Below are 21,395 nucleotides of genomic sequence, written 5' to 3' on the forward strand. Positions count from 1 at the left end.
TCGCTCTTACTCTCTCATACTGGTCACTGGAAGGTCAACATTATTATTATTCACCATTTATATAGCGTCAACAGTTTACGCAGCGCTTTACAATGTATGGGGGGGCAACACAATTACAGTACAATACAAAAGGTACAAGAGGGCCCTGCTCATAGAGCTTACATTCTAAAGGGAGGGGGTGGTTGTACAAAAGGTAATAGCTGCAGAGAATGATTTGATGGGGGTGGCTCGGGGACAGTTAGGTGGGTGTGGCATAGGCTTCCCTGAATAAATGAGTTTTCAGGGAACTCCTAAAGGTGGACAGGGTAGGGACTAATCGGACAGACTGGGGCAGGGAGTTCCAGAGGATGGGTGAGGCTCTGGAGAAGTCTTGAAGGCGAGCATGAGAGGAGGTAAAAAGGGAGCTAGAAAGCAGGAGGTCCTGGGAGGAGCGGAGGGGACGATTTGGACGATATCTGCAGATGAGGTTGGTGATGTAGATGGGGGCGATGTTGTGGATAGCTTTGTATGTTATAGTTAGCAATTTGAATTTTACACAGTGGGGTAGGGGAAGCCAGTGAAGGGATTGGCAGAGAGGGGCAGCAGTCACGGAACGATTAGTGAGGTGTATTAGTCTAGCAGGAGCAATCATAATAGACTGAAGGGGGGATAGCCTGCTTAAGGGTAGGCCATTAATGAGAGAGTTGCATTAGTCAAGGCGGGAAATAATCAAGGAGCGAACAAGTTGTTTTGTGGTGTCATTAGTCAGGAATTCTGGAGATGTTGCGGAGGTGAAGGCGGCAGGATTTAGCCAGTGATTGGATATGGGGGCTGAAGGAGAGGTCAGAGTCAAGGATTACACCCAGGACCCTGGCATGTGTGGAGGGACCAATGGTGGTGTTGTTGATATTAATGGTGAAGTTATGGGGGGGGGGGGGGGTCGTGAAGGAGGAAATATAACAAGCTCAGTTTTAGAAAGATGGAGTTTGAGGAAGTGTTGTGACATCCATACTGATATGGCACCTCTTGTCAAAGAACTCTCTGAGAATATGAAAAAAAAATTGTTGCTCTACATAAAGATGGCGGTTGCTCTACATAAAGACCATACAGCAGTTTAACAGGACAGGTTCCACTCAGAACAGGCCTTGCCATGTTTGACTAAAGAAGTTGAGTGCACGTGCTCAGCATTACATGTCCTTGGGAAATAGATGAATGAGTGCTGCCAGCATTGCTGCAGAGGTTGAAGTGGTGGGGGATCAGCCTGTCAGTGCTCAGACCATATGCCGCACACTGCATCAAATTGGTGTGCATGGTCCCAGAAGGAAGACTCTTCTAAAGATGATGCATAAGAAAGCCCACAAACAGTTTGCTAAAGACAAGCAGACTAAGCACATGGATTACTAGAACCTTGTCCTGTGGTCTGATGAGACCAAGATAAACTTATTCGGTTCAGATGGTGTCAAGCGTGTGTGGCGGCAACCAGGTGAGGAGTACAAAGACAAGTGTGTCTTGTCTACAGTCAAGCATGGTGGTGGGAGTGTCATGGCCTAGGGCTGCATGAGTGCTGCTGGCACTGGGGAGCTACAGTTCATTGAGGGAACCATGAATGCCAATATGTAACATAACGATCCCAAACACACCTCCAAGACAACCACTGCCTTGCTAAAGAAGTTGAGGGTAAAGGTGATGGACCGGTGAAGTATGTCTCCAGACCAAACCCTATTGTGCATCTGTGGGGCATCCGCAAACCGAAGGTGGAAGAGTGCAAGGTCTCTAACATCCACCAGCTCCGTGATATCATCATGGAGGAGTGGAAGAGGATTCCAGTGGCAACCTGTGAAGCTCTGGTGATCTCCATGCCCAAGAGGGTTAGGGCAGTGCTGGAAAATAATGGTGGCCACACAAAATATTGAAATTTCGGGCCCAATTTGGACATTTTCACTTATGGGTGTACTTACTTTTGTTTCCAGCGGTTTAGACATTAATGGTTGTGTGTTGAGTTATTTTAGGGGACAGCAGATTTACATGGTTACATAAGCTGTACACTCACTACTTTACATTGTAGCAAAGTGTAATTTCTTCAGTGTTGTCACATGAAAAGATATAATAAAATATGTACAAAAATATGAGGGGTGTACTTACTTTTGTGAGACACTTCCTTTTTTGGACTTGTTGTCCTCCACTAGTTGGGGATAGGGGTGGGTGACACATCCTCAGCTCCGAGGGGTTCATGCTGGGACTTGCAGTCCTTCAGTTTTGGGATGGGCACATTCCACAGAAGTGACAGACTACAAGTCCCATCATGAACCCCCAGAGCTGAGGACGTGACACTTCCCACCCCAAATAGTGGAGGACAACAAGTCCAACATGAGCCCCTGAGATTTAAGAATGTGATTCCCCCCCCCAAAAGTAAAGGACTGCAAGTCCCAGCATGAACCCCTCAGAGCTGTGGACGTGACCCCCCCCCCACCCCCAACTAGTGGAGGACAAGTCCCAACATGAGACCCTGATATTTAAGAATGAGATCCCCAAAATTGAAGGACTGCAAGTCCCAGCATGAACCCCTGAGACCTAAGGATGTGAGTCCTCTAGATCTCACATGTTCATGCTGTGACCTGTAGTCTTTCACTAGTTGGAGGGCCAGGGGGACACCTCTTCAGCTCTGAGGGGTTCATGCTGGGACAGTGGGACCTGTAGTCCTTCACTAGTTGGTGGCACGGGGTGTGATACAGCCTTAGCTCTGAGGGGTTCGTGCTGGGACCTGTAGTCCTTCACTTTTGGGAGGGTCACATCCCCAAAAGTGAGGGACTACAAGTTCCAGCATGAATCCCTGAGATCCATCCTTGTGACCTCGTCCTCCCATCCCTCTGCGGGTGTCATCTGCTGACAGCCTCAGCCTGCCCAGCAAACAGAATAAAAAGACTGCTGCTCACTGCTAGTGCTTCCCCTTCCCAGCCCACATCTGCAGGAGCTTTAAATCTGTTTATTTGATTCACCTACTTAATGGTCTGGTTACTGGGGACAGCAGGCTCCCGCTTGCCTCGATACAGTACAGCCCCACTGTCTTCCGGCTGCCCGCATCTTCTTGTCAAATGTGGTGGCCTGCGAAAAGGGGGGCAGGTTACAGTACATAGCTCTAATGCTGAGAAGTGGCCGGGGGGGGGGGGGGGGCGGAGCACTTTTCCTAGCTGCAGAGGCTCAGATTGGACCGTCTCGGGAGGCTGCTCTTGGGCATCTCGGCCTATGCTGTACATCCAGCCAGGATAGGCCCTTCTTCTTTTCCTAGGATTACAAAACTCACCCTGCTGTATGAGGAAAACAGGACTCCGCCCTCTCCTCTTCTCCATAACATAGAGGGGCATGGTTCTGTAGTCCTCAGAGATACCTTAGAACAGATATGGTGAACCTTGGCACCCCAGATGTTTTGGAACTACATTTCCCATGATGCTAATGCACTCTGCAGTGTAGGTGAGTATTATGGGAAATGTAGTTCCAAAACAACTGGTGTGCCAAGGTTCGCCATCACTGCCTTAGAACAATGTAACTGATAAAATCAGAGGAAAATAGCACAGGAAGTTCTGAGCTCACAGAATATATGGCACAGTCCACAGTTTGTTGTTTTTTTATTCGCGAGCTGTATCAAACTGGTATAACAAAACACTTCCAATGGTATATGTACGAGGGCTAATGTTTTCTGGCATTTGGCAACTCGACTTAACTTTTAAAAATGAATTCCAGGTATAGCAATTTATACAATGGTCCACCATGGAGCAATATAAGTATGTATGTGCCATACCTGGCCAATCTCTGTAGAAGCTGGAAATCAGTGTAGCAGTGTAGCAGGCACTGCCACCATTGTGACCTACACTTGCTTCCGGGTCCTGTGCCAAGCTGCATGGTGGACATAGAGGCACCTGTGCCAAGTGAGCAACCTCCTAACTGCTTGCCAATCCCCTACTCTACATTTACTGCGGGAGGGAGACACAGCCAGGCTGGATCACATACATGTACGTCTTCCAGTTTCTTGCACGCTCCCTGCTGTTTTTCTTTAATCACTTGCTGATCGACTCACGCCGTTATACGTTGGTTAAGTGGCACGTTCCCGCAAAACAACTTATGGATACGCTGTTCCCTTTAAGAGCCACCGGAGGCACATGCCCACTGCACTGCGGGGAAACCGATACATGTGGCACTAGTTCCAGAATGGGGATTTGTGTGTGTAAACACACAAATCCCTGTTCTGTCAGGGGAGAGGAGACAGATCGTTTGTTCTTAGTAAGTAGGAACAGCGATATATCTCCCTCAGTCAGTGCCATCTCCCCACAGTAACAAACACTAACTAGAGAATACATTTAACCCCTTGATCACAACCTAGTGTTAACTCCTTCCCTACCAGTGACATTTACATAGTAATCAGTGCATTTTTTAGCACTTGCTGTATAAATGTCAATGGTCCCAAAAATGTGTCAAAAGTGTTGATCTGTCCGCCGCAATGTTGCAGTACTGCTAAAAATCACAGATCACCGCCATTACTAGTAAATAATAAAACTGCCATACATCTTTCCCACAGTTTGTAGATGCTATACCTTTTGCCCAAACCAATCGATATACGCTTATTGCGATTGCTTTTACCAAAAATATGTAGAAGAATATATATTGGCCTAAACTGATGAAGAGATATTTTTAAAAAAAAACATTTTTGGGGATATTTAAAGAAAAAAGTAAAAAATATTGTTTTTTTTTTTCAAACTTGTCGCTCTTTTTTTGTTTATAGCACAAAAAGTACAAAATGCAGAGGTGATCAAATATCACTAAAAGAAAGCTTTATTTGTGGGAAAAAAAGGATGTCAATTTTGTTTGGGTACAGCATCGCACGACCGTGCAATTGTCAGTTAAAGCGACACAGTGTCGTATACAAAAAATGGCCTGGTCATTAAGCAGGAATATCTTCCGGTCTGTAAGTGGTTAAAAAATCTTTGTACTATTTGTTAGCTGGTCTGATGGATTACCAACCCCTTCCACATTTCACAGCCAGGCAGGTGACACCACTACTTCCTGGCAAAGGTTTGCAACTCCCCACTCATTAAACTGAAAAGACTTGTTGCCAGCTTCTTGACTCACTGACTTGTAGAAAGTGTCACAGCCAGTGGGTTGGGATGAGTGCCAGGCAACCAGCATTTTTTTTATGAAGGCCAGCAGTAGTTGTCCCTGTATTCCTGTCATGTTGGGTTTATTGTCCCTGGCACAGGAGTTTTTATCTTTTCTCTCTATAATTTGATGTTGCATAAAGAAAAACATATGAACTGTAGGTAAAGGTGCTAAATGTGATTCCTTTTTTTTAAATAGTTTTTTATTGAGATATATTACATAATACAATGCAGTGTACAAGTAGTACAAAAAATTGAAAGGTATAAATTCAAAATGTATATATTAGTAAGGCTATCCTCATAAGGCACAAATATGCGAGCATTCAACTTCCATTGGTTTACCTACATGATTCCTTTTTTATTGCAGATGTACACGGTCCTTACCACAGACACAGCTCACATGGCAGGCCTGCCCCAGTGAGGAACGCTGAATGTGATGTCCACATTTAGACTCCACCAAAATGGGACGTTTACATTGAGACACCACCAGAATGTGAAGTTCACGCTGAGTCTCTACCAGAATGTGACTGTCACATTGAAACTTCGTTCGAGTGTGACATTCACACTGAGACTCCACCAGAGTGTAACTTTCTATGGAGACTGAACCAGAGTGTGACCTTCACATGCAGCCTCCATCAGAGTGTGATTCTCCACCAGAGTGTGGTATTGACATTGACACTCCACCAGAGTGTGATCTTCAAATGGGGACTCCACCAGAGTGTGACATTGACATTGAGGATCCACCAGAATGTGAAGTTCACATTGAGACTCCAACAAAGAGTAACCATCACATTGAGCCTCGACCAGAGTGTGACATTCACACTGAGACACCACCAGTGTGTGACCTTCACATTGAGTCTCAACCAAAATGTGACATTTACATTGAGATTCCACCAGAATGTGGCTTTCACATTTAAGCTCCACCAGAATGTGATGTTCACATTGAGACTCTGCCAGAATGTGATGGTCACATTGAGACGTCCCCAAAAAATTATGTTCATGTTGAGACCCCACCAAAATGACGTGTTTGCTTTGCCCTTCCTCCAAAAATTGACGATAACATTGTGATTCAGACTCCATGAAAATGTGGTATTTCTCTTCAGATTGTACCAAAACTTTTCAGTCACACTGAGACTCCAACAGAATTACATTTTTTTTGGAGATTGTCCCAATGATATTGGATGGCTTCAGATTCCATTGTATTCTTGGAAAGGGTGTTTTCAGAAAACTAAGTGGTTGGATCCTTTCTCTAATTTAAAAACTTCAGATAGAGTGGTGGAGGTTTAGAACCCCTGTTAGGTTTTATCACTATCCAGGGCTCCATTCAAGAGATTCCCCCTCACTTCCTGTCCTGCTAATGACATTTTCACCAGTGAGGAAATGATGGCAAATCTGTGACAATGGCACAGACAGAAATCCCCTCCCCCTATTCTACTAAGGAAAAGTATTTTTACTTAGGTTTCTATGAATGTTGCAGAGCTGAACTTACATTTAAAAGACCAAATAATCTTTCAATTTGTTCAGCTAAATACATTCTAGATGCATCAAAATAAAGGACAATTACAGCAATTTTTTTTCTAAAGTAGCTTAAGCCAATGTAGAAAAGCCTGTCCACTGTCAACATGCTGCACAGCAGGTCCCTTACTCTCTGTTTGGAAGCAGTGGTCTCTTTAACGTTTCTCAACACACCCCTAATGAGTCAGAGCTAGAGCTCTCCAATCAGCAAAGCTCATATTCCATACTTACTGAAGAACTCCAGGCTCTGATTTAGAAAGGGCATGCTGAACCTCTGTAGAAAGACCACTGCTTCTTGAGAGAGAAAGGGTTCCATTATGCAGTTTGCTGGTGGGACAGAGGTTCTATTTAAGTTGTGGCTGCTTTTTAATTAAAACAAATTGTAAGACTTACATGGCACATATTTTGCTTTGATGCATCTGCAATGTATTTAGCTGAGTTCAAGTAAACGTTCAATTGGGCTTCTAACTTTATATAACAGAGAAGGTATCAGGGTGGTGAAACTTAGGACAACAGCTTATTTTTGAAGGTATGAGTTATATGGAAAGGGGAAGGCCTCCCCTTTCTTGGTGGATTCTTGATGGTCTTATATCTCAGTGCAGCTGGTTGAGTGAGACTCCAGCCAGTAGTGAGAGAAGGTCCCATAACTTCAGCAGCTTCACCCATGTAGACCCTATGATGAATAAATTGCCATTTTGGTGATTTTAGCCATTACTATGCAACCATAAATGAAGCATTAAATGTAAGTGAATGTCCCAGATTGTCAGCTATAATTTTCTCTCCATCTGTCCCCTCCAGATGGTTTTGATATCACACACCCACACTGATGAGCCACTGGCTGTCAAAATCATGACCAAGAACAAAGTAAAGTATGAAGAAGCCCTCAACTAGAGCAAAATACTAAAAGTTGGTGCCTGTGCATCCTGAACTCATGGACCTTCCAGACAAAGGTAAGTGACTCTTCACCTTCTACATATATTGTGGGAGAAATTGGTGTAAGAGGTTAAATGATTATCCTCTAAGAAATGTATTATTTTTTTTTTTTAATTGGGGATATTTATTATACAAAAAGTAAAAAAAATAGTTTTTTTCAAAAGTGATGCTTTTTTTGTTTATATCGCAAAAAATAATGTGGGAAAAAAAGACATAGATTTTGTTTGGGTACAGTGTCGCACAACTGCACTGACAGTATTGCAAAAAATGGCCTAGTCAGGAAGGGGGTAAATCATTCTGGGGCTGAAGTGGTTTATATCCATACCAGATCTCGAGGGCCTGGTATGGATTTTGGGGGGGATCCCACACCATTTTTTTTTACATTTTGGTGTGGAGTCCTTAATAGCCATACCAGACCCAAAGGGTCTGGTAATGGACTGGGGGGGGACCCACACCATTTTGTTTAAATGATTTTTTAAGTATATTGCCGGGATCCAGCAATACATTACAGCCGCAAGGAATTTTAATGAATTTTTGTTCCTTTAGAAATGTCATTTTGCTGCGGTACTGCTATAAACATGGGAAAAATGTGCTACTTTACAGACAGACTAAGGGAACTCCCCAGGCAAGATATTTAAATGAATTTTTAATGTAACCTGGACCCGGGTCCCCATACACTTGATATGGCAATAACTTGCATATAAGCCTTTAAAATGAGCACTTTTGATTTCACATTCATGTCCCATAGACTTTAACATGTTCACATGTTCGACTATGAGGGGAGTCTGGAGGCTGGTAGTCTATTTTTCTGCAGGCACACATTGGACCAGCTGTAAGGGGAGGTTGGAGGCTGGTAGTCTATTTTTCTGCAGGCATGTGTTGCCCTGGCTATCAGGGTAGGTTGGAGGCCGGTACGTTTTTCAGGTGTGTATTGCCCTGACTGTGAGAGGCGGTTGCAGGCCAGTACTTTTTTTCAGGTGTGTGTTGGACCGGCTCTAAGGGGAGGTTGGAGGTTGGTATTTTTGACTGGGCCCAGGGCGGATGGCATTCGCACAGCTGGAGCATCAGGATGTCAGTGAGTGTGCCACATGTCTCGCTGGCTGCAATGCACGCTTTATACATTTTGGGGATTTCTGCCATGTACTGAGGGTCAATCAGGAAGTGTCACTTGTCAGTCTTCCTAGATGTTTTTATATCAAAAATGTGTGTATATATACACTACACAGATATACACAAATTGTGATTACATCTGTCCTGTGTAGTGTATACAGCTATATACACTCACTTTCATCCTTCCTCTATATAGAAACCTTCTTCCATTATCACTGACTGCAGATATACACCATCTGTCCTGTTACTGTATATACTGTATACCTGTATACAGGACAGATAATGTATATCTGCAGTCAGTGATGGAGGAAGGTGGGTGTATACAGCTATATATACACCCACCTTCCTTCCTGTATATAGAGACCTTCCTCCACTCCTCCTACAGACTCCTTCCCTCAGGCTGATCCCTCAGCTAAAGAAGAGGGGAGAGAACACAGCAGCCCAGAGAGTCTTCATCACCTGCCATGCTGTAAGTGACTGAGGACACTGTCACTACATGCAGACCTGGCCTGGCACGATATCACCCTAACCTGGCACTATACCAGCCTAACCTGGCACTATATCACTCTTACCTGGCACTATATCATCCTAACCTGGCACCATATCACCTAACATGGCACCATATCACCCTTGCCTGGCACTATATCACCCTAACCTGGCACTGTCACCCTAACTTGGCACCATATCACCCTAGCCTGGCACTATATTACCCTAGCCTGGCACCATATCACCTAAACTGGCACTGTATCACCTAACCTGGCTCTATATCACCTAACCTGGCACTATATCACCTAACCTGGCACTATATCACCTGGCTTGGCACTATATCACTTAGCCTGGCACTATGTCACCTAACCTGGCACTATATCTGTCAGGGAAATAGCCGCAATATCACGAGGCTCGTTCGTGTTAACGCGCGTCGGCGCCTACGTAAGCGCAAGGTAGTTTCCAGACGAACGACCGACGCTACGTCTAACCGGGCGGGCATACGCGGTGATGCCACGAATACTCAACGTACTCGACGTAGACGTACGATCGCTCCAACGCGCTCACGACGTGACCCGGTCATCTCGTCCATTTAAACGATCGCCTGACACTCCTGCATTGCTGGATTATCGTCAGCTCTCCTGTGAAACCTGTACCCGTGCTTCCTGTTTTCTGATCTCCAGTGTACCGACCCGGCTTGCTTGACCTGTTCCTGTTGTTCTCCTGGCTCTGACTCCTGGCTTGTACCCGACGTTCCTGATCCGCTTCCTGCACCTGATCCCGGCCTGTTCGACTATTCTCTGGACTTCCGCTGCCTACTCTCGGACTTCCTAGCACAGTTGCCCTTCTAGGCCTGCTTACTCCGTACTTGGCCTCTGCTGCTGCTACCTGGCAACCTGTGCTACTGTGGGCACTGCATCCCTGTGTCAACTTCAGGGTTGTGCTGCGCTCGGCCGCAAGGGGAGCCCTCTCAGCATTTCGGCCTCACTCCTGACCGTGACAGTATAATCCAGCCATGTCAGAGGTCGACAGAGGTTCCTCCCCGTTGGAGGCCGTTTTACAAGAACTTACGGCCCTTACTCCAGCTATTCAGGAGCTCCGAGAGAAATATCATTGGCTGAAGGAACGCCTGCAACACCCGCTTGAACCATCCACCTTCCTTGGTCAAGTTCCTGCTTCTACAGTCTCAGCTGCCCCGGAACCACGAGTCCCAGCCCCGGAGCGCTTCTTCGGGGACCGAAGAAGATTCAGATCCTTCAAGAACTCATGTTTCCTCTACATCTCCCTGCAACCTCAGACTTTTTCTTCAGAAGCAACCAAGGTGGGGTTCACCATTTCATTACTAAGGGACGATCCCCAGACGTGGGCCCACGGCCTGCTGGAGCAACGCAGCCCTTATGTAGATACTTTGGACTTGTTCTTTGAAGCCATGACCCGCCTGTATGATGATCCTTTCCGGACAGCTACAGCCGAAGCAACTTTGTACGCCCTTCGCCAGGGTGGGCGACCTGCGGAGGACTATTCAGTAGAATTCCGTACCTGGAGCTCTGACTCCGGCTGGAACGAAGCAGCACTAAGATTTCACTACCGTATGGGGTTGTCCGAAGCCCTTAAAGACGAGTTGGCCAGATTAAAGATCCCCACTACTCTTGAGGACCTCATTTTACTCGCCATCCAGCTCGACAGGCGTCTACGGGAACGTCAGTCTGAACGCTCTCGGACTACTTGCTCCATCCAGGTCCCACCTTCAGCTCATCCAGCAGTAGCTCCCGTTCTGGAGGACACTCCCCGTCCTGCTTTAACCCCCGAAGAGAGACTCCATCGCCGTCAGGCACACCTCTGCTTTTACTGTGGGAAATCGGGACATTTCATTAACTACTGCCCCACAAGGCCGAGTAAACCAGTCCCAAGCACCCCATCTCATCTTCAGGTAGCCAAGTCAGCTTCTGCCCACATCACTCTTCCAGTTTCACTGATGGTGGCAGGCAGCAGGATCCCTCTACAAGCCATCATCGACTCTGGAGCCTGCAGCTGCTTTCTGGACTTAACCTTGGCTAGGAGCCTGGCTCTCCCACTGAACCTCAAGGAACAGAGACTGACCGTCCGTTTGGCCGATGGCTCCTTACCTAGTTCAGGTCATGTCACCAAGGAAACTAGTCCCATCCTGACGGTCACCGATTCGGGTCACCGGGAATTCCTTAAATTCGATGTGCTGAGCTCCCCAATGTTCCCTGTTATCCTAGGGATCCCGTGGCTACAGGCGCACAACCCTCAGATCGATTGGCCCACAAGGGTGGTCTCCTTCACATCTGCCTACTGCCAGCAGCACTGCCTAGATCCCGTCCCTTGCAACCTGACCAGTTGTCTGACTGTACAACCTGTACCCGGTCCGGCTTCTCACATACCAGCAGTCTACCGGGAATTCCGAGACGTGTTTGACAAGAGGAAAGCCGATACCCTACCTCCACACCGCCCCTATGACTGCCCCATTGAATTGTTACCCGGGGCCCCCATTCCTTTTGGTCGGATATTTCCCCTTTCGGAGACTGAACTGGAGGCTCTGAGACTTTACATTGATGAAAACCTGGCCAAAGGATTCATTCGTCCCTCTTCATCCACTGCCGGAGCAGGTATCTTCTTTGTGGAGAAAAAGGATAAGACCCTAAGACCATGTGTGGACTATCGGGAATTAAATAATATTACTCTCAAAAACCGTTATCCTCTTCCACTTATCCCTGAACTCCTCCAGAGGTTCCATACCTCACGTATCTTTACGAAACTTGATCTACGTGGGGCTTATAATCTTGTCCGTATTCGGGAAGGGGACGAATGGAAGACCGCCTTCAGAACAAGATTTGGTCACTTCGAGTATTTAGTCATGCCCTTTGGACTATGTAACGCCCCGGCAACCTTTCAGCATTTCATTAATGATATCTTTCGGGAGCACCTTGACCACTTTATTGTCGCCTACCTTGACGACATTCTGATTTTTTCAACCTCACTAGAACTTCACAGGGTACATGTTAAGAAAGTACTATGTATTCTTAGAACTCATGGGCTATATGCCAAAGCCGAAAAGTGTGATTTTGAGAAGGAATCCATCCATTTCTTGGGACTCATTATTTCTACAGGTGGAATTGCCATGGACCCGCAGAAAGTAAAATCCATCCTGGATTGGCCCGCTCCTTCCGACAAAAAGGGGGTACAGAGGTTTATCGGGTTCGCTAACTTTTACCGAAGATTCATACGGGATTCTCCACCATCGTAGCCCCCATCACCTTGACCACTCGCCAGCACACCAAGTTCCACTGGTCCCCAGCAGCTCAGTCCGCCTTTGATCAGCTCAAGATCCTTTTCACCTCTGCGCCCATCCTGCAGCATCCAGATCCCGCCTTACCCTTCGTGCTAGAGGTTGATGCTTCGGAGGTGGCCACCGGGGCGATCTTATCCCAACGCCAAGGTCCCAAAGCTTTACTGCATCCCGTAGCTTTTTTTTCTCGGAAGATGAGTCCCCCAGAGAAGAACTATGATGTTGGGGACCGGGAACTTCTAGCGATCAAAGCCGCTCTTGAAGAATGGAGGTACCTCCTGGAAGGTGCCGCTCATCCCATTCTAATCTTCACGGACCATAAGAACTTGGAGTATCTCCGTACGGCCAGACGTCTGAGACCCCGACAGGCCCGATGGGCTCTGTTCTTTTCAAGATTCAACTTCCACCTTACTTACCGCCCGGGATCTAAGAACAGCAAAGCGGATGCTTTATCGAGGATGTTTCCTGACACCCCTGAAGGAGCTCCACCCAGTACAATTCTGTCTCCCCAAAATTTCCTGTTATTACAACCAGACCTAAGGTCTTCTATCGAACTGGCTACTAGGCAGTGTACGGAGACCGAAGTTTCGTCCCTGAGGAGCCAAGAAGGGCTTCTATGGCGCCAGGACAAGATTTTTGTTCCCCAACAGGCCAGGTTACTGGTATTGAAGACCTTCCATGACCACCAACTCGCAGGCCACTTCGGAGTGCGGAAAACGACAGACCTTGTACGGCGGTCCCTATGGTGGCCTACTTTAAGGGCGGACTGTAAATTATACGTGGATTCCTGCACCATCTGCCAGCGCAATAAGGGATCCAACACCAGACCCTGGGGTCTGTTAAGGCCACTGCCAGTCCCGGAGAAACCATGGAAAGAAATTTCCATGGATTTTATTGTGGAGCTACCTCCCTCTGAGGGGTTTACGGCCATCTTGGTAGTCGTAGACCGCCTGTCCAAAATGGCGCATTTTTTGCCGCTAAAAGGGACCCCCTCTGCCCTAGATACGGCAAAAACTTTTATAAGGGAGATAGTCCGGTTACACGGGGTACCTGATAGCATCGTATCGGACAGAGGGGTACAATTCACCTCCAAATTTTGGAAAGAACTGTGTAGGTTGCTCTCAATTAAGATATGTTTGTCGTCTGCCTACCACCCACAGAGTAACGGACAAACCGAAAGGACAAACCAAACTTTGGAGCAATACCTGCGATGCTTCTGCTCCTTCTCCCAGGATGATTGGGCTTCCCTGTTACCGTGTGCGGAATTCGCATATAATAACTCTGTGCACGCCTCCACCAACCAGTCACCCTTCTGGGCAAACTACGGATTTCACCCTTCATTCCTGCCTAACACCATCCCTGAATCGTCTGTCCCGGCAGTCCAAGACAGAGTAAATCTCATTCACTCGAACTATCAAACACTGCAAGATTCCATGAGAAGGGCCCAGGAGGAATACAAGAAGCAGTATGATAAAAGGAAGAGAGTCAACCCTACCTTCAAGACAGGGGATAAGGTGTGGCTTTCAGCAGCGAATCTCAAACTGCCTTGCCCTTCCCGGAAACTGGGACCTAAATTTCTGGGTCCTTTTGAGATCAAACGGGAGATTAATCCCGTAGCCTTTGAACTTGTTTTGCCTGAATCGTTTAAAATCCATCCCATATTTCATGTCTCCCTCCTTAAACCTGTTACCTTTAGTCCATTTTCAGGTAGAGAAGAAATGCCCCCGGCTCCAGTTCAGGTTGGTGAAGAAACCGAGTACGAAGTGGAGTCCATCCTCGACTGTCGTCGGAGAGGTAGGACCATCCAGTTTTTAATTAAATGGAAGGGGTATTCTGCTGAGGAAAACTCATGGGAGCCTGCCAACCACGTACATGCTCCTAAGCTTCTACATAGGTTCCGCAGCCGGTATCCTGAAAAATGGGCTCGGTTGGGCATCCGGAGGCTGCCCCTTGGGGGGGGGCACTGTCAGGGAAATAGCCGCAATATCACGAGGCTCGTTCGTGTTAACGCGCGTCGGCGCCTACGTAAGCGCAAGGTAGTTTCCAGACGAACGACCGACGCTACGTCTAACCGGGCGGGCATACGCGGTGATGCCACGAATACTCAACGTACTCGACGTAGACGTACGATCGCTCCAACGCGCTCACGACGTGACCCGGTCATCTCGTCCATTTAAACGATCGCCTGACACTCCTGCATTGCTGGATAATCGTCAGCTCTCCTGTGAAACCTGTACCCGTGCTTCCTGTTTTCTGATCTCCAGTGTACCGACCCGGCTTGCTTGACCTGTTCCTGTTGTTCTCCTGGCTCTGACTCCTGGCTTGTACCCGACGTTCCTGATCCGCTTCCTGCACCTGATCCCGGCCTGTTCGACTATTCTCTGGACTTCCGCTGCCTACTCTCGGACTTCCTAGCACAGTTGCCCTTCTAGGCCTGCTTACTCCGTACTTGGCCTCTGCTGCTGCTACCTGGCAACCTGTGCTACCGTGGGCACTGCATCCCTGTGTCAACTTCAGGGTTGTGCTGCGCTCGGCCGCAAGGGGAGCCCTCTCAGCATTTCGGCCTCACTCCTGACCGTGACAATATCACCCTAGCCTGGCACTATATCACCTAACCTGGCACTATATAACCCTAGCCTGGCACTATATAAGCCTAGCCTGGCACTATATCACCCTAACCTGGCAGGATATCATCCTAACCTGGAACTATATCACCCTATCCTGGCAATATATCACCTAACCTGGCACTATATCACCTAACCTAACCTGCACTATATCATCCTGGTCCCTCAGCTAAAGAAGAGGGGAGAGAACACAGCAGCCCAGAGAGTCTTCATCACCTGCCATGTTGTAAGTGACTGAGGACACTGTCACTACATGCAGACCTGGCCTGGCACTATACCACCCTAAACTGGCAATATATCACCATAACCTGGCTCCATATCACCCTAGCCTGGCACTATATCACCTATCCTGGCACTATATCATCCTAACCTAGCACTATATCACCTAGACTGGCACTATATCACCCTAGCCTGGCACTGTGCCACCTCACCTGGCACTATATCACCTAACCTGGCACTATATCACCTTAGCCTGGCACTATATCACCCTAGCCTGGCACTATATCACCTAACCTGACACTATATCGCCTAACCTGGCACTACATCACCCTAAAAAATAAAGAAATGTCCACGCTCAACTTACCGACCAGCCTGCGACCAACCGAATTGACCTGTCGAGCAGTATGCGTCAAAGACAGGGGTTTAGTTGCACACATTTTCAAATACATACATAAGCCAAAGCAAGGCACCCCATTTTCTGTTGAAAGTTGAATTCATGTGAGTCTCCAACAATAGAAGCACATGCATTTAGATGGACAAGGTGTAGGGCTGTAATAGTGCATCTGCTGACACCAGTGCTGGATGTCAGGGCTATTTTTAAGGCAGGGCAAAAGGGGCAGCTGCCCTGGGCCTTGTCATTGTTGTGGGGCCCAAAGCAGCTGCTTCATACTTGCCAACTATCCTGGTTTAAATTCCCTCGTCCCTTGAAGATTTAGTCCTGTGCTGTGTCCCAATATCTCAGTGTGAATTGCTGCTAATAATGCTGCCCAGCTCAGGCCTATTCTTGTGTACAAATGGCTTACCTGCAGACCCTGTGTTTACATGTCAATTACCGGCATTCATATGTAAATAGCAGAAGCATTCATATGTAAATAGCGGCAGCCGCTGGCATTGATATGTATGTCATGCCATCCTGAGGTCCATAGTAATCTCTAGCAACCAATCAACCAGCAGAAATCATGTGCTGTAACCACTAACAACTAATCAGTGAGCCGTAATGTGTGCTGTAACCTCTAGCAGCCAGTCAGTGAGTGGTAATGATACACTGTAACCTCTGGCAACCAATCGCAATAGCTGCCTGATCTGATTCAGTGAACTGATTTTGAGTCTAGCTGCTAAAACTCTTGAAAGCTTGTCTTTTAAGTGTTAGGTTAGTACAATATAGGTATCATTGCATACTGTATTAATCCCGTATTTTTGTAAATGTATTTTTATATATATATATATATATATATATATATATATATATATATATATTATATATATGCCCCCCCCCCCCGTTTTGACTGTGGTATCTTATGTACCCCCCTAGAGTCACCACTGGCCTAGAATTATTGCTTTCACTCCAGTGAGCATGACAATGTGCATGTATGTGGGGGGATAGGTTAGAAAAAATTGAGGGGGATTTTAAGTGCTTAAGTGTAACTTTAATTTTTTACACTTTTTTCATCACATAAGGGACAAAAGGTCCCCTTTGTGATGCTTTTTTGGTGACAGATTTTCTTTCTCGGGACATCGGTAATTAAAAGAAAGGGTTCTTACCTGACCTCCAGGTGCACCATTAGTTTCTTCCCCAGCTAGAATGATACCAGGACCCGTAAGGGACATTTTACACATTGCTTCCAGGTCAGTAGCTGGAAAGGGAGATCAGCAAACAGACGTTTGCTGATCTGCCTCCACTCCGCCCAGCGTTGCCCACCATGCCAGTCTGAGATCCACCAATAAACACATATTGATTGGTTTGTGCAAAAGTTATAACGTCTACAAACTATGGGATATATTTTTGGAATTTTTATTTATTTATCTATTTTGTACTAGCAATCACGGCGATCAGCGACTTATAGCAGGATTGCAATATTTAAGTGGAATTGGACACCTAATGCCATGTACACATGACCGGTTTTCCCTGTTGGAATAAACTCTGAAGGTTTTCCCGATGGAATTCCAACGGAATTCTGCTGAAGCTGTCTTGCGTACACACGATCACACCAAATTCCGACAGTCAAGAACGTGGTGACGTAAAACACATATGACGGGACAACAAAAAGGAAGTTCAATACCCAGTGCGCCACCCTTTGGGCTCCTTCTGCTAATCTCGTGTTAGTAGACGTCTGGTTAAAGACGATTCACGCTTTTCAGACTCATGCTTTTCAGATCGTTTGAACTACTGTTCAGTTTGTGCTTATGGGTTTGTATCTGGTTTTCAGTGCATGCAGTCAGTTCATATATGTTTTTCAGTGTGTTCTTGTCTGCTCGTTGCTGATTTTCAGCTCGCTCTTTAGTGCATTCTGTTAGTTTGTTCTGACCCGTTTTGAAGTCATGTTGCGTATCTATGTATTGTATTTCTTTCATCAACTTACCATGATTGGAATATGCTGTGAATGTCCCCTTTGTCCCCATGCATGCTGTAAGCTTATAATGCTCCTTTTTTGGCCTACATGCATATTTGTCTTCACTAACCTCCCCAGCATGCTATCCTGGGCCCATATATACCTAGCCTAGTCATATACAATGTATTTTGTCAGCTCTATTGTAGTGCTTTACCCTAAACACCTCCTAAAATGTGTACAAATGTTATTTTAAATTCAGGCAGAGGATTTTTTTTGGGTCCCAAACTCAGCTTGAACCCTCCCCCCCTAAAATTTTTACAATGGGTCATCAGAGGGGTGAGGAATTTGATTAGTGGACCATTTTTGTCTTGAAATACTCCATAAAATAAATGTTATTCTGATGTCGGCCAAGAATGTTTGTGTCTAATCTTCTTGCAATGTTATGTGCAAAAGTACTTATATATTTTTTTCTGTTTTGACTCCACAGTTTCCTTCAATGCCACAGGAATGGCAGACTGTGGCATCCCATTTTGCCGACTGTTGGGACATTCTCAATTGTAGATGGGAAGCACGTCCAGATCATGCCACCACCCCATTCAGGTTCTTACTATTATAACTATAAGCGATTTAATAGTATAGTGTTAATGGCAGTGGTGTCGGCACAATATGAGTTCCTCTATGTGGACGTGGGGAAGAATGGCTGGATGGAGGAGTCTTCGCCCCGGCGGAGTTTTACCAACGTCTTCAGACTGGTGGCCTGGCATTGCCAACTGATGCGGACAATGTTGAAGAACTGCCATTCGTCTTTATTGCTGATCAAGCTTTCGGTCTGGGCGAGCACCTGATGAGGCCATTCCCCCAGAGGACCCTCACCCCGGAGAGGAGGGTTTTTAACTACCGGCTGGCCAGAGCAAGAAGAGTCGTTGAGAATACCTTTGATAATGGCTAGCCGGTTCTACCTGTTTCTGATAGCAATCCATGTGGCGGACTACAAAATCAACCATATCATATTATCCTGCTGCATATTGCACAATTTTTTAAGGAAAAATGCCCAAAATGATATTGCCTCAGTTGGGCCTGAGGCCAGACTTCCTGAGAATCCCCTGATGGGCCTGGATACTGGCTGTCCTGGCTTGGCATCCCAAAGCGCCCGTGAAGTTCATTATTAGTTATTTTATGGTTAGGGGGGCCATTACTATGCCAAACAATGTGTAAATATTTTTTTTAATTAAAAAAAGATCTGATAAAATCTTGAATTTTCTTTATTGCTTGTGTTTGTTTTTGGCTGTCTCCTAGGTTCTCCTAGTGCACTTGTAGTGCCAAGTGGATTTTCCTAGTAAATAAGCCCCATTGTGACTGTAAACACAAAATTACTTCAAAAACTGGTACTGAGCATTGAAAGAAGAAGTCACACATTGTTGATTAGCAAAGTTTTTATTCTGTGCACATTCACATGTGCGTTATAAAATTTAGATGTAAATTTTTTTTTCTCAATTTTTTTACTTTTTTTTGGTATAAACACACATGTTTCTAAATATAACATACAAAACTCTGGAACTTACAAAGTTCAACGTAGAAAAACCAAAGGCAATATCAGACATTATAGTGTCAAAAATGTCTTGCTATTGCCTTCATCAGTTAGGGTGATGTCACCCCTGTAAAAGCCAAATTTTGAAGATGCACAAAATTTGGGAGTTAAAATGGGTATTTCCCTCCTGATCCCATGCCTAATGTCAACATGTGCTATCTCTCACAATGGGGGATCAATGGACGTTTTTTAGGGGTGCAACCCCTTCCTCTCACCTACTAGAGTTACGAGGAAGGGGTTGCACCCACAGAACGAGTACATTGATATCCCCTGATGGCAGATAGCACATCTTCAAAATTTGGCTTTTAAAATGTCAAAAAATGTTTTGGTAAAGTCCAAGAAATGGAAAAATGGTGGCATTTGGAAGAAATTCAGATTCTACCAAACACATCAATCATGTTCTTCATTTGTAGTTCCATAACATTGAGTTTCTTCCTTATGATTTCAATTTTACCATTCCACACCATGATGTCGTTGATTAGCCTTTGTGCACTGTCACTTGTGAAATGTTCAGTTTGCTCTTTAACAACCAGCACATCACCCAAATATGCAGGCATACATATAGTACCTGAAGCTGGGGTGTCAGACACTCACCTGTTGTGTGGACAATCTCACCGACTTTCTCCAGATCCTTGGGGTGTGGTGTTTTGCTGAGTTCCCCTTCTTTTTAAGGTGTGGAGTTCCTGGTGTCCTCTGAGTGGTGTCCTCGGAGTCTTTTTTCCCCTATGAGAATGAAACAAAAGGTATACTTAGCACACAGGTATTTGAGTCCAGAAATAGGAATATGAAACATTGTCTGTTTTGGGCAGAGTTCCAAGCTGAAGACCTGATTTTTTACCTTACCCAAGCTGGAATACTTACCTTTTTCTGTCAATTTTCACAGATGGAGACACCCCAAGTATCCACTGGAGCACCTGTGTGGGACACCTTAAAAAGTTTGTTCTTGTGTCCCACACTAGTCCAGATGTGTAAACAGCTGCTGAGTGTCCTCTCCTTACATTACACTGAATCAAGCTTGCATTTCATTCTAGTTACAAACACATCTAGACGTCAATGTACAAAACATATTTTTAGACCAATAAGCATGACCAAATGTATTTAATCTGTATCTGCCCAAAACATTGTATTTAATGAGCAAACAATGTTTCCTACAACGACTAATGTGCCCACAAACATGAAAGTCGCCATTTTAAACTGTACAACAGTAACGAAAATACACAGCATGCAAGTATAATGCAAGCACAGCATACAAGTATAATAATAATAATTGGAACACACGACAATTACTTAGTTTTTAGAAGAACTTTCTTGATCCATCTATACTGATCCTGCTCCCTCAGTTTCAGGTCTGACCAGCGTTTCTTTATTTGCTCCTTTGATCGTAGTACCCAAAATTTGTGTGCAGACACTTCACAACTTTCGTCATGATTTTGGCCTTTCTCACATTTGGGTTGGTGTAAGGTCCATTCTTGCCATCATAGTCATTCCTCCTCAAGATGTCCACCATCTCCACCATTTAGAAAGGCCATATTGGAGGCCATAAATCTTCTCTTCTGGGATCGGGACGTTTCAGCCTCCAGCTTTCCTCCTCCTCGTTATTAGCCCAATCACACACCTGCTATGTCTCCGCCATGTCGCTCCTACTGCGCGCCGAACAAGAAGGGGCAGGGAATAGTCTAGAAAGAACGTCAGGGGTGGGCAACACGGGCGGAGTTTCACACATGCGCAGTGTATATCAAGCTAACACGCATGTCGTGTTACACGTTACGCATGTCGTGCGTACGATCTGTGTGCAGAGGAAGGAGGAACGGAAGTGGCCAATGAAACAAAGGTAAAATTTGATCTTGGGCCATCAGTTGCCAATACTGATTCAAGATAGAGGCCTATATTGGGATATGATTATGAGAGTTTAGGCTGACATTAGTGTTTTTGTCTTGTGTATTGTCTTACAGCAAAGATGAATCCCAGAATTCATGGCCAGTTTCATAGACAAATACAGGGAGATGAGGAATTTGTGGGAGGTTAAACACAGCTTATATTATAATAAACAAGCTAGGAGGTCAACACTGGAGAAACTTCTGGAATTTGTGAAGACTCGGGTCCCCGATGCAACCATCATGTTCTTGGAAAAGAAAATTGGGATCTTGAGGAACA

Source organism: Lithobates pipiens, unplaced genomic scaffold (genome assembly GCF_037356315.1).
Source record: "Lithobates pipiens isolate NorthernLeopardFrog02 unplaced genomic scaffold, aLitPip1_a1.2 Scaffold_8, whole genome shotgun sequence".
Lineage (NCBI taxonomy): Eukaryota > Metazoa > Chordata > Amphibia > Anura > Ranidae > Lithobates > Lithobates pipiens.